Raw genomic sequence first — 5,599 nt, forward strand, 5'->3', positions numbered from 1 at the left:
CTGACTCGATTGAGCATCCTCTTGTAATATTACACTCCTTTTTAAATGAAGATTCTTTATTTTTGTCGATGTATTCTTTGCCTGGGTGCGGTTGAAGTTACTTGACTTGCTGAGTACCTTGTCTTGTTCTCGTCTCTGCTCCGTAAAACAACTCTGTGCGTTATTCTGACGAGGCCCCTCGATTTGTCGAGTACTTTTCTTTTCTTCCTCCTTTGTGATCCGTCGAGTGCTTTGTCCGTGCTATGACTTGTTAGATGTAGATCTTTACGTTAACAACCTTTCGCCTGCGCTATGTAAAATGACTTGGTATAGAATGTTGCCTCGACAAACTTCGGCATCCGAGTGCTTTCTTGAGTGGCGCTTGTGCTTTTCTAAGGAAAAAGTATTCCTATCTGGATGTAGCCCCCGAGCCTCTTGCTTTTCGGAACGAAGTGCTGGAGGGTCTTTTGAAGTTAAAATTTTGGTCGACTCAGCCAATTTGCTTTTTGTTAGCTTTTAGCTACCCTCATCGGCGAGTTCAAGCGTTTTTTCAGCTATTTTGCTCTTGGCCGGGATGCTCAGGCATGTTTTCAGCCATTTTGCTTTTTTGTTTTGGGTGTTAGCTTTTAGCTACCCTCATCGGTGAGCTCAAGCGTTTTTTCAGCTATTTTGCTCTCGGCCGGAATGCTCAGGCATGTTTTCAGCCATTTTGCTTTTTGTTTCGGGTGTTAGCTTTTAGCTACCCTCATCGACGGGCTCAAGCGTCTTTTTAGCTATTTTGCTCTTAGCCGGAATGCTCAGGCATGTTTTCAGCTATTTTACTTTTTGTTTTGGGTGTTAGCTTTTAGCTACCCTCATCGGTGGGCTCAAGCGTCTTTTCAGCTATTTTGCTCTCAGCCGGGATGCTCAGGCATGTTTTCAGCCATTTTGCTTTTTTGTTTTGGGTGTTAGCTTTTAGCTACCCTCATCGGCGGGCTCAAGCATTTTTTCAGCTATTTTGCTCTCGGCCGGAATGCTCAGGCATGTTTTCAGCCATTTTGCTTTTTGTTTCGTGAAAACAACTCATTGGAAGTCATGACAAGACATGCTGTGGATGAATATCATCTTTATTGATCATGAGTATAAACTAATACATATGTTGTTGAAGAGTATTGTCTTTCGTTGATTGTGAACGTAGGTCCCTTGTGGCTTGCATATCTGTTTTTTCTTGAGTTGTTTTTACGCGTAGAATCTTCTTAGCTGGCTAATGTGCCATGTATTGCTGACTTCTTTTCCATCTTCGGTTATTAACTTGTATGTGCCTAGTCCGGTGACTTTTGTGACAATGAATGGGCCTTCCCATGGACTGAGTAGCTTATGTCGTCCATCAGTCTTTTGTATCCTTCTTAGCACTAAGTCTCCAACTTGTAGTGATCGAGGTTGGGTACTCTTGTTGTAGTGTCGTCTTAAACCTTGTAGGTATCTAGCTGATTGGAGGGTAGCGTTTATTCTGACTTCTTCTGAGCTGTCGAGTTCTAATCTTCTTGTGTGTTCTGCTTCTCCTTCATCATATTGTTCTATTTTTGGGGATGTCCAGATCAAGTCGGCGGGTAGTACGGCCTCTGACCCGTAAACTAGGAAGAAGGGTGAGTGGCCTGTTGCTCTGCTTATTTGAGTTCGTAGCCCCCATACTACTTTCGGTAATTCTTCAATCCATTTGGACCCATAGTCCACTAGTTCTTCATATAACCTTGGTTTTAATCCGGCTAGTATGAGTCCATTAGCTCTTTCTACTTGTCCGTTGGCTTCTGGATGTGCAACAGACGCATAGTCTATACTGAAACCACAGTCTTGTGCCCAGCTCTTGAATTCTGTAGCTGTGAAGGGGGAGCCTAGATCTGTGATGATTCGATTGGGCATGCCGAAGCGGTACATAATGTCTTGGATGAACTCGACTGCTTTGGTTGCGCTGTATTTCGCGAGTGGTTTGTATTCAATCCACTTGGTGAACTTGTCGATTGCTACAAAGATGTACTCGAAGCCGCCTTTTGCTTTTTTCAGGGGTCCTACTTGATCTAGCCCCTAGCAGGAAAAAGGCCAAGCGGGTGGGATGCAGATAAGATTGTGAGCTGGTACATGGGCTTGTCTTGCAAACATTTAGCAACCTTTGCATTTTCTGACAAGCTCTTCTGCGTCTTTCAAAGCGGTTGGCCAGTAGAATCCGGTGCGAAATGCTTTGCCAACCAGTGTCCTTGAGGCGGCATGATTTCCACAGCAACCTGAGTGTATTTCGTCTAGGATCTCTTTACCTTCTTCAAATGAGACACATTTTAGGAGTACTCTTGATGATGCTGCTCTTCTGTAAAGTTTATCTCCTACTAGAACGTAGTTTTTGCTTCTGTGAACAACTTGGGTGGCTTCTGCCTTATCTGCTGGTAATTTGTTTTCTTTGATATAGTCGATGAAAACTTGGGTCCATGAAGTGTTGATTATCAAGATCTGAATGCCTTTAGCCTGAATTTCATGTGTTGTTTCACCGGGTTGTTTGATAGAGGGAACTGATAGCTCTTCTATGAATACGCCGGGTGGAACCTTTGCTCTATCTGATCCGAGCTTGGCAAGGACATCTGCTGCAATGTTGGAATCGCGTATGACGTGTAAAATTTCTAATCCTTGGAAGTGTTTTTCAAGTTTCCATATTTTAGCACAATAAGCACCCATGTTTTCTTTGGTGCAGTCCCAATCTTTGTTGACTTGGTTGATGACCACTGCTGAATCGCCGTATACGAGTAATCTTTTTATTCCGAGGGTAATCGCGACTCGTAGCCCGTGGATGAGGGCTTCATATTCTGCTTCGTTATTTGTAGCTTGCCATAATATCTGAAGGACGTACTTGAGCTGTTTTCCTTCTGGAGAAATGAGGAGAACGCCTGCACCGGCCCCGCCTAGTTTGAGTGATCCGTCAAAGTACATCTTCCAGTGGTCGAGGATTGTATCTGATAAGGGCTGTTGAATCTCTGTCCATTCGGCCACAAAATCGGCGAGGGCTTGAGATTTGATTGCTTTCCGTGGGGTGAAATTGATGTCAAGAGCTCCAATTTCAACTGCCCATTTGGATATGCGCCCTGTGGTGTCTTTATTGTGTAGGATGTCTCCGAGTGGAAAATCTGTCACTACGGTAATCTTGTGGCTTTCGAAATAGTGGCGAAGCTTCTGTGAGGTAATGAGTAGAGCGTAGAGTAGTTTTTGTACATGCGGGTACCGGATTTTGGATTCTGACAGTACTTCGCTGATGTAGTATACTGGACGTTGCACTTTATACACACGCCCTTGTTCTTCTCTTTCTATGACTATTGCTGTGCTGATTACGGTAGGAGTTGCCGCGATATATAGCATCATATCTTCATCTTTCTTTGGAGGTGTCAGGATAGGTGATGAAGTGAGGTATTCTTTAAGTTTTTTGAAAGCTTCATCGGCCTCTATTGTCCACTCGAACTTGTCTGTTTTCTTTAGTAGTTTAAAGAAAGGTAACCCTTTTTCGCCGAGTCTTGATATGAAATGGTTGAGGGCCGCCATGCATCCTGTTAGTTTCTGCACATCTTTGACACTTCTAGGTGGGCCCATTTTTGTTATAGCTCGAATTTGCTTGGTGCTGGCTTCGATCCCGCGCCGACTCACCAAAAATCCGAGTAGTTGTCCTGAGGGAACTCCAAATACACATTTATTTGGGTTTAATTTCCATCTCCATTTCTTCAAGTTTTCGAAGGTTTGCTTTAAATCTTCAATTAGAGTGTCTGGGTTCTTTGTTTTCACCACCACATCGTCCACGTATGCCTCCACATTTTCACCGATTTGATTCCCAAGGCAAGTCTGGATAGCTCTTTGGTACGTGGCGCCAGCGTTCTTTAGTCCAAACGACATGGTCTTGTAGCAGTAGGCACCAAACGGGGTGATGAAAGATGTCTTGCTCTGGTCTTCTTCTTTTAGTGCGATCTGGTGATATCCTGAATAGCAATCGAGAAAAGATAATAACGTAGATCCTGCTATCGAGTCAACTATCTGGTCAATGCGTGGTAGCCCGAACGGATCTTTTGGGCAATGTTTGTTGAGATTTGTGTAATCGACGCACATACGCCACTCGTCCGTGTTTTTCTTCTATACAAGGACCGGGTTTGCTAGCCAATCTGGATGTAGGATCTCCTTGATGAATCCGGCTGCCATTAGTTTTGTTATTTCCTTTTTAATTGCTACCTTCTTGTCGGGTGAGAATCATCGTAGCCGTTGTTTTACAGGTTTGGAGCTTTTGTTAACATCAATTCTGTGCTCAGCCAACTCCCTTGGGACTCCTGGCATGTCGGCTGGTTTCCAAGCAAAGATATCTTTGTTGTCCCGAAGAAAGTTGGTGAGCGCGAGTTCCTATTTTGCCGAGAGGTGAGCACTGATAGTTGCTGTCTTGGAGGTATCGCCTGTGCCTAAGTCGATTTGCTTGACGTCGGCTTCTTTTGGTGGTGCGATGATGCTGGGCTTTTTAGCCGGTATTTCTAATTCTTCTTGGCTTGTTTCTACAGCGATTGCGGCTATTTCTTTTCTTCCATTGTCGGCTTGCGCTTTAGCTGTAATCTGGATCGCCTAAATGTCGCAGTCAAAAGCGCGCTTTAAATTGCTTCGAAGGGAAAGGATACCGTTGGGTCCTGGCATCTTAAGTAGTAAGTACGGGTAATGTGGTATTGCCATGAATTTGGCCAGTGCTGGACGTCCGAGGATTGCATGATATGATGAATCGAAGTCGGCGACTTCAAATTTGATAAACTCTGTTCGGTAGTTTGAAGGAGTTCCAAAGGTAACAGGTAAAGTAATTTGTCCGAGTGGCATGGCTGCTTTGCCGGGTACTATTCTGTAAAAAGGTGTGCTTGTTGACGTAATCATCCCGGCGAGTTGTAGTCCCATTTTCCTTAGAGTTTCTGAAAAGATGATGTTAAGCCCAGCTCCTCCATCGATTAGTACTTTGGTGACGGTCATACCAGCAATAGTCGGATCCAGAACCAATGGTTAATGGCCTGCGTTTCCCACGCTAGTCCATTGGTCTTCTCTGGTAAATTGGATAGGATACTGTGACCAATTGAGGTATCTTGGTGTAGCCGGTTCTGCTGTCATAATGGTCCGCAGTGCTAGTTTTTCTTGATGTTTGCTTCTGCAATCCGGAGCCCCTGAGAAAATCACTGCTACCGTTCCCCTAGGTTTTTGAAATCCTTTGTCCTCGTGGTTGTCTTCTTCTCTTTTCTGATTGTCCTCTTTAGTGTTTTTCTTACTATCTTTTCTTGTGTATCGATCATTGAAAGTGTAGCAATTTCCGATAGTGTGCCTCCCACTAGGGTGCAATGGGCAACGTATGTTTTCAATGTCATCATATCTTCTTGGTTTGGGAAACTTCTTTGATTTGTCGGCCATTGCCACAGTATTGTCTGGTCTACGTTTTCTTTCTTGATGTCTGCTATTTCGTTGACTTTGCTTGTCTGGGTTGTCTTGGTTGCTTCTGTCCGGGAACCTCTCTCGTGTTTTTTCTTCTGCAGTAATCATCTTTTCTACTGTACGTCTGAATTCTTCATTGTTTCTCAGATTTTCTTTGCAGAAGTCTTGAAAT

The sequence above is a fragment of the Miscanthus floridulus genome, chromosome 14 (assembly GCF_019320115.1).
Source record: "Miscanthus floridulus cultivar M001 chromosome 14, ASM1932011v1, whole genome shotgun sequence".
Lineage (NCBI taxonomy): Eukaryota > Viridiplantae > Streptophyta > Magnoliopsida > Poales > Poaceae > Miscanthus > Miscanthus floridulus.